This window comes from Paramormyrops kingsleyae, chromosome 1 (assembly GCF_048594095.1).
Source record: "Paramormyrops kingsleyae isolate MSU_618 chromosome 1, PKINGS_0.4, whole genome shotgun sequence".
In the NCBI taxonomy this organism is placed as follows: Eukaryota; Metazoa; Chordata; class Actinopteri; order Osteoglossiformes; family Mormyridae; genus Paramormyrops; species Paramormyrops kingsleyae.
In genome coordinates, this window is record NC_132797.1 from 49,585,996 (window position 1) to 49,592,746 (window position 6,751).

A 6,751-nucleotide genomic window follows, 5' to 3' on the forward strand; every position below is an offset into this window, starting at 1 on the left:
AGGGTAGACCAACATGAAGCCCAGAGAGCTGTCTATGGGAGAAAAGCATGTCATTCTGAAGCTGAGAATAGAGAAAAATCCCTCAGAGGTATTTCAAAGACATTGGGAATAGCTAGTACCACAATTTGGAATGTCCTGGCATACTGAGCAACAGGCATCGAACCGATCGTCCAAGGAAAACTGATGTCAGACAAATGGTGAGAGCAGTAAAGAAAAAGCCCAAAACAACAGCCTGCAACAGCATGAACAACCTCCAAAGAGCAGGGGTGGAAATATCAGTCCACTGATTGAGGTAGACTGGTTTGTTGGGAACAACAAAATAGAGGTGTTACGAGCTCCAGTCTAGGGTTGGAGCCCGACAGAAAGGAAAGGCTAAGGGGAGGACGAGATAGGGAACAGAAAAAGGGAACACAAGTAAACTAAGGGGTATTTTTTATATTTTATTCACACCATACGGACACTTCACAAATCATCTGGTGCAACAAGACTTCGGGAGTCCAAGGCCAAAACAACAAACAAAAACACCTACCGAACACGTCCCAAATCTAATCTAAACCTAAGAGCAGCGAAACAAAGTGGAAACAAAACAACAATCCTAAACCTGACTCCCTAACCAAACGAACAACAAACCAACATGCTTCGCAACAACAAAAATGGCAGCCACTCCATATGCACCGATTCACACACACGCAACAAATACACAATCCGAAAATACAGTGTCCGAGGGGGTGAGCAAAACAGTAATCAGTAGTCAGGCGGGAGATCAAAAACCAGGAATGCAATTAAACCAAAGCAAAATTACAAAATCAGAAAACCAATAACCAAAACTGTCATAAATAATAAATCCAAAACCAAAAAAGCAAATTGCTCTGCTTTGACAATAATCAAAGCAATGAGCAGAGTTCTCGAGGTTGGTGACCTCGAGGTTTTCACTCCAGGAACCGGAAGTCAGGAATGCAGGAACGATGCGGAGTTCTGGAGAAGGCGGGGTTGGAATCAGGGAGGCGGAGCACAGGGCAGAGCTGAAGAGGCAGCTGGCCGGCCGAAGGCAGAACCGGACCACATACAGACACAACACAGGATTCCCTTACGGCACGTAACAGAGGCCATACTGCAAGGTGCAAACCACTCATCAGCAGTGAAAATCATCTGGATTTTTGAAGTTCGGGAACAAATTTTTACAGACTTTGATCTCACACACAAAAATGTCTGCAGTGTACAGCAAAAACAAATTAACATGTGGTTTACATCAGGGCCCTTGTCTTGCCGCTTTTTGACATGCTGTTCCAATAATTTTGGATGGGACTGATATGCAAAACATGTGGAATTTCCCCAAAGGAAACTAGCAAAGTCGGTTGTGAGCCATAAAAAATGAAGAGAGTAAAGATGAACCAAATGAACTGCACAAGAAAAAAGGACAAATTGCATCATTGACTCATGTGCAGTAGTGGCACTGCAACAAAGTTGTCATGATTTGGTAACCTTAGATATTTCTCAACGTGTCCAAGTAGCTCAATTGACTTCAGTTGCGATGAGATTTTGCCAACCAGGTAAATACCCAACTCGCATGAATTTAGAGGATAGTCAAAAAAAACTGTCCATTAATTCATATTCCCTGAAGACAAGGTAAATCTTGTCCAGAGACTGAAGGATGTTTTCAATAAAGCAATTCTGTCACCAATCTTTAAACACCTGTCTCCCTCACTCAATATATTAATTTTGGTACCATTAATTACAAGCTCCTGAAACTGAACTACTGGTACATCTACAATAGAAGGAGGAACTGGTCCATGGATATGCTCCTTCTGCAACATCCTCTTCCCATGTAAAGGCTCATTCTCTCTGGAAAGATCCATTTCAGAGATTCGCCGAATAACCTGAGCCAGTGGATGGTGCGGAGTTCTTACCATCTTTTTAATCTTACCCAAATAATCTTCAAATGGAAATCCTGATATTGAATCCAGATGTCCATGTAATTGTACATCCTCAGCAAGATGGGTTAGTCCATGAACATTGTAACTAACAAATTCAGGACCATACAATTCACTGAAATGTGTTACAAAAGACACAAGCAGGGTGTGTGCAAAATCATGAGGAGCGACAGACAATGAAGGACTTGCAAGAATGAAAATGGCAACATACTGTATAACAACATGAAGTTGTCATAAACTGAAGTTGACAAGACATTATGGAGAAACACTGGCCCTGTATACAGCAAGAACTGTCGCAGCTCTGTGGCCTTCCACCTCAGCCTTTCTGAAAGCTCCCTTGGTTTACGAGCAAAATCCATGGGAATGAAATGTCTTGAGCCTATGAGTTCACTAGAGATTTGATCCATTTGATGAGAGGATAAGCGGCAAGACAAGGGCCCTTATGTAAACCACAAATCCAACAGTCTTCGCACCACCCCAAGACAGACAAGATGCATATAGTCGTGGGGAAAGCATGATACCATGCCTATACCAACATCTCTTAATGGTGAATTTATCACATGATGTTCCTCATCAGACATCCTTTCAAAAGACAGATCAGTGCGGCGTGGGCTGTTGACCTCTGGAAATGTCATCCTATGTTTAAGATACACACCTGTTTGGACACACTTATCACAACCAGAGTAACCAATGTGAGATTTTGTTCCTTTAATGAAAGCTCTGGCTGGAGTATCACAGATAATACAGGTCACTTTTATGAAGCACTGCTTCCCATTGACAAGAAATCCTCTCCTCAGCTCACGTAATTCACTGACTAAATCTCTTAAATATTCAACAAGACAATCTGGTTTCGAGTTGCCACAAAACAGAGCAATAACAACAGGCTTCATCACAACACCCTTTAGCAAGCCAAGGATTGGCCAAAATTGCACCGAGGAACTCTTAGATAAAGGTAATCCATCTATGTTTAGCTGCATTTTGAATACATGCTTGTTTGGAACATGACACCAGAATTGTTTCATGCTTTTTGCAAATGCTTTCAAAATGCCAAAGTAGTAGTAAGTGTCACCAGCAAGAACTTGAATGTTGTAGGAGGTTGTGGTTTTCAGAAGAGTTCTGGCATCCTTTGGTAGCAAAGGATGATGAACCCTCAAGATGGTTAGAAGAAACCCTAAAATGAACTGCCCAATCACACAAAGACTCTGTAAGCGATGTGCTGACATTTCCTGCCTTATCATCATTCTGGGACTCCTCATCACTGTCATAAATTTGTCCCTCATCCCCCTTATCTTGGACTTCTACTGTCTTACAGAGGTTAACTGCAGCAAACTCAGGACCAGAGGCACGCAAGTAATCCTTATTGTGAAAGGCAGCAAGTATAGCATTCACTTTTTTCACTGCTCGCTTTCTAAGACTATGCCTATCCATGTTCTTACTCTTATGTGTATTGTACCTGGAATAGTTTTCTTTCTTCACCCTAAGGAAGGAGACAAATGAGAAATCAATATCAAACACATAAATTCCACACAAATAACAAGCTGTGTATTTTAAGAGGTTATATCAAAGGTCACATGACCGAACCGGAAAACAAGTCTCATTACATCCATGAGAAAGCTATGGCTTTTTATTGTTGCCATTTTATTAATTTAAATATCCAAATGTTAGTGAGAAGAAGGAAATGTACTTGTAATGACCAGTAACGTACTAGGAGTGGGACAATACTACAGGGAATTTCAACTCCACTGTAAGTTTCCATCACTTTGCAAAAGAATGAAACCTTTGGATATTATGGATATATAATGTGAGACATGAATTTCTAAATAGGGTAGAACCACAAATATGCCATAAAGAGCCATAATATGATTAGTGGAGGGGACCGGGTCCTGATCACTGATTATTCTACTCCTACTCATATCCTGAGAGGCTTGATAAATACTGTCCCTTAACAGGAAAAGACTGAGAACTCCAACAGAACACCAAACACATCCCTAAAGTTACTCTCAGGCTGTGTGGCTACATGCTTTTCCTCATACACTCAAAAAAACAATTATGTCAAAATTGTATTTTAATTACATGACAATTTTCCATGTAATTTTATTACATAAGTTTAATGTAAAGGGTCTTGTTTCTATAATGTTGAGTATACTTAAGTAAATTTAATAAACTTAATGTACATTCCTATGTAAACTGTGTAATAATTAAATAGACACATAAGGGTTATTTAAAACTTCACCTTAACATAACAATCATTATGTGTTGCACATACAGTTAATGTTAAGTTTTACATTAACCTTATGTGTTTACATGTAATTATTAAGATTAACTTTTACATAAAACATAAGTGTTTATATGTAGTTACTGAGTAAAGTTAATGTATTTTTTTATGAACCTATGAGGCGGTGTCCTGTAATAAATCACAAAAAAACATTTACAGTTCTGCACCTTTATCGCCAGACTTATGAAAAACAATTAAAAACACACTTCACAAGTACAGCAAACTGAACAGTAATATATCGCAGCGACGGGCGGACCAAAACATCGCGAGAAGCAAAGAGACATGGACACTCGATTGCCGCGGTAATAGTCTTTATTACCAGTCCTTACAAGCCCTACATCAGGCACCCAAAGAGCACCAGCCCCAGTTACATAAAGTAAACACAGGGTTGTCAGACGCCGAACTGCAAGACGCATACACGGTGGGAGATTTATGCAAGCTAATTACACACGAGGATCAGACCGGGAACACACAAGACACAGGTAAACACACGCGCAACAATAAGGAAATATAACCATTAACAATAACAGCAACAATACAAGGGCTTTTTAAAACTGCACGCGGGGCATGCTGGGACATGCGTCCCGCCGGCGCTACAATAACAGCACAATGATATTTCACCATTTTTAGTAAAACAGGTAATCTTATATATTCTGTTATATCTAAATGATTCCAAAAAGCATGACACACCCAGAGGAAATAATTCTCGGTTTGCTAAGCAGCTCCACACCCTCAATCACGACTCCAACATCCTCTGGTTTATCCTCTTCACCAGTGGCCTGTACTACGAAGTGGGGTTACTGGCTTATCGGGGTAACTTGTTGGATTTAAGGTAGTCTGGGCAAAATGTAAGTGAGCGAATATGAAGTCCATTTAAACTGTGGTACTTTAAATCCGACAAATTACCCTGATAAGCCAGTAACCCCGCTTCGTAGTACAGGCCACAGGGGTGAGGGTAAAATGCGGATTCCGCCGGACGTAAACAAAAAAGAAATTCGAGGAGCTCAGCATTGCGGTGCAACTGCGCAGTCAGTACAATACGGATGTCCGAAATCGTATTGTTCTTAATGTTAACATTAATTTCATTGTTAATTTGTTAAACATGTGAAAATGTTCTATATGTTATCTGTTGAGCGTTCTCTGGTCGAGGATAATCTGCATTTTTTCCCTCTCTTTTCCCGTCAGACAGATGTGGATGTCCATAGCTACCAACGTCACTGTTCATGGATGCCTGTTCCTGACAAATAAAATAAATCATAATAAATCAATAAATAAATATGTCTTTCACCAAACATGTCAGTATTTTATTGTAATTCTGTATTTCTGTAGATCTCACATCCAAGCACTATTGAACTGTTTTGGTGTTATCTGATTAAATTTTCTCATATAGCCTATAAGTACAGCTATACTGTACAGCTTGAAAGCACTCCTGTGAAATATCTACCTAGAAACGTGGTTGCCACTCTACAAGCCATTTTATCAGAATTAATACACGAAATAAATAAAAGAAAAGGGATATTGCAAAGCATCTGTTATATTGAAACATGGAAGTGCTACGTAGAAATCCTGCGCTGGGACATGTGATATATTGCTGGAAAGCTCGCAATTTGTACTATACCAGGGTTTTTCCTGGCTCAAACTGAGGCAGAGGTGGTACCATCCTGACCAGCACAGGCATACAACATGCATTCAACTGCCTCACTTTTGAGATTTGGAAAAATGACAAAAAAATTGTTTTAAAATAATGTTTAAAATGTTTTAATTGCGTACACGTTGGCTTTGCGTTATGCTCTTAATGACTTGGAAACGGACTAACGTACCCTCGCTTCACAGACTCTTCCTGTCCTGCATTCTGACCCTCGCCTGTCCCTGCCTGCGAACTACGTTCCGACCTGACATAATTTTCACATTTTGTCACAACCATGAATTAATACTTTTTAACTGCCTGTTACGCTAATTTGTCTGCACTGTTTCACCTGGAATCCTGACTCTCTTCCTCGCGAGGTCGCTTTATAAAGTAGTGGTTGATTTTCCCAGCCATATCTGCAACGCTAAAAACCATTAACGTTACTCTGATACGGAGAATTAAAAAAAAAAAATAAACATGACATGCTTGGATAAAAAAAAAACTATATTTACCTGTTTGAGGAGCCGGGGGAAATTCAGGACGCCGATAGCACCAACTAGCGATAAGAGTCGTTTTCGATCTTCTTTTTCTGCAGCTGTTTTAGCGCTTTCCGGTGCACCGCTGCTGACACAGCGCCCCCATAGTGGCGCAACGCTGCAACTGCAGTTAAAATAACATCGAAATAGCTGGGGGTAGAGTGAAATCAGGCTGGGGCGGCACAAAATTTGCTGGAGGCGGCCGCCACGCAAATTTGAACGCAGGAAAAACCCTGTATACGGAAATGCATGGAAGTTCCCAGCGCAGGATTTCTAAATGTGCATTTCGCCCTGTACACTGTAACCATGTGGAAGCTGCCATCTATAATCTTAAACTAAAAGTCCACGGAAGTGGCACATAGAAATCCTGCGCTGGGACATG

The 6,751-nt window shown here is 40.5% G+C and overlaps 1 long non-coding RNA gene across 1 annotated transcript; it reads right to left on the reverse strand.

The window, feature by feature from the left end:
* Positions 1 to 427: 427 nt before the first annotated feature.
* LOC140592593 (uncharacterized) lies at positions 428 to 6,540 on the reverse strand. Its single transcript, XR_011992946.1, has 2 exons — positions 6,346 to 6,540; positions 428 to 3,408 (listed from the first exon to the last, which is right to left on the reverse strand). It is a non-coding gene; the product is annotated as an uncharacterized lncRNA (long non-coding RNA).
* Positions 6,541 to 6,751: the final 211 nt, after the last annotated feature.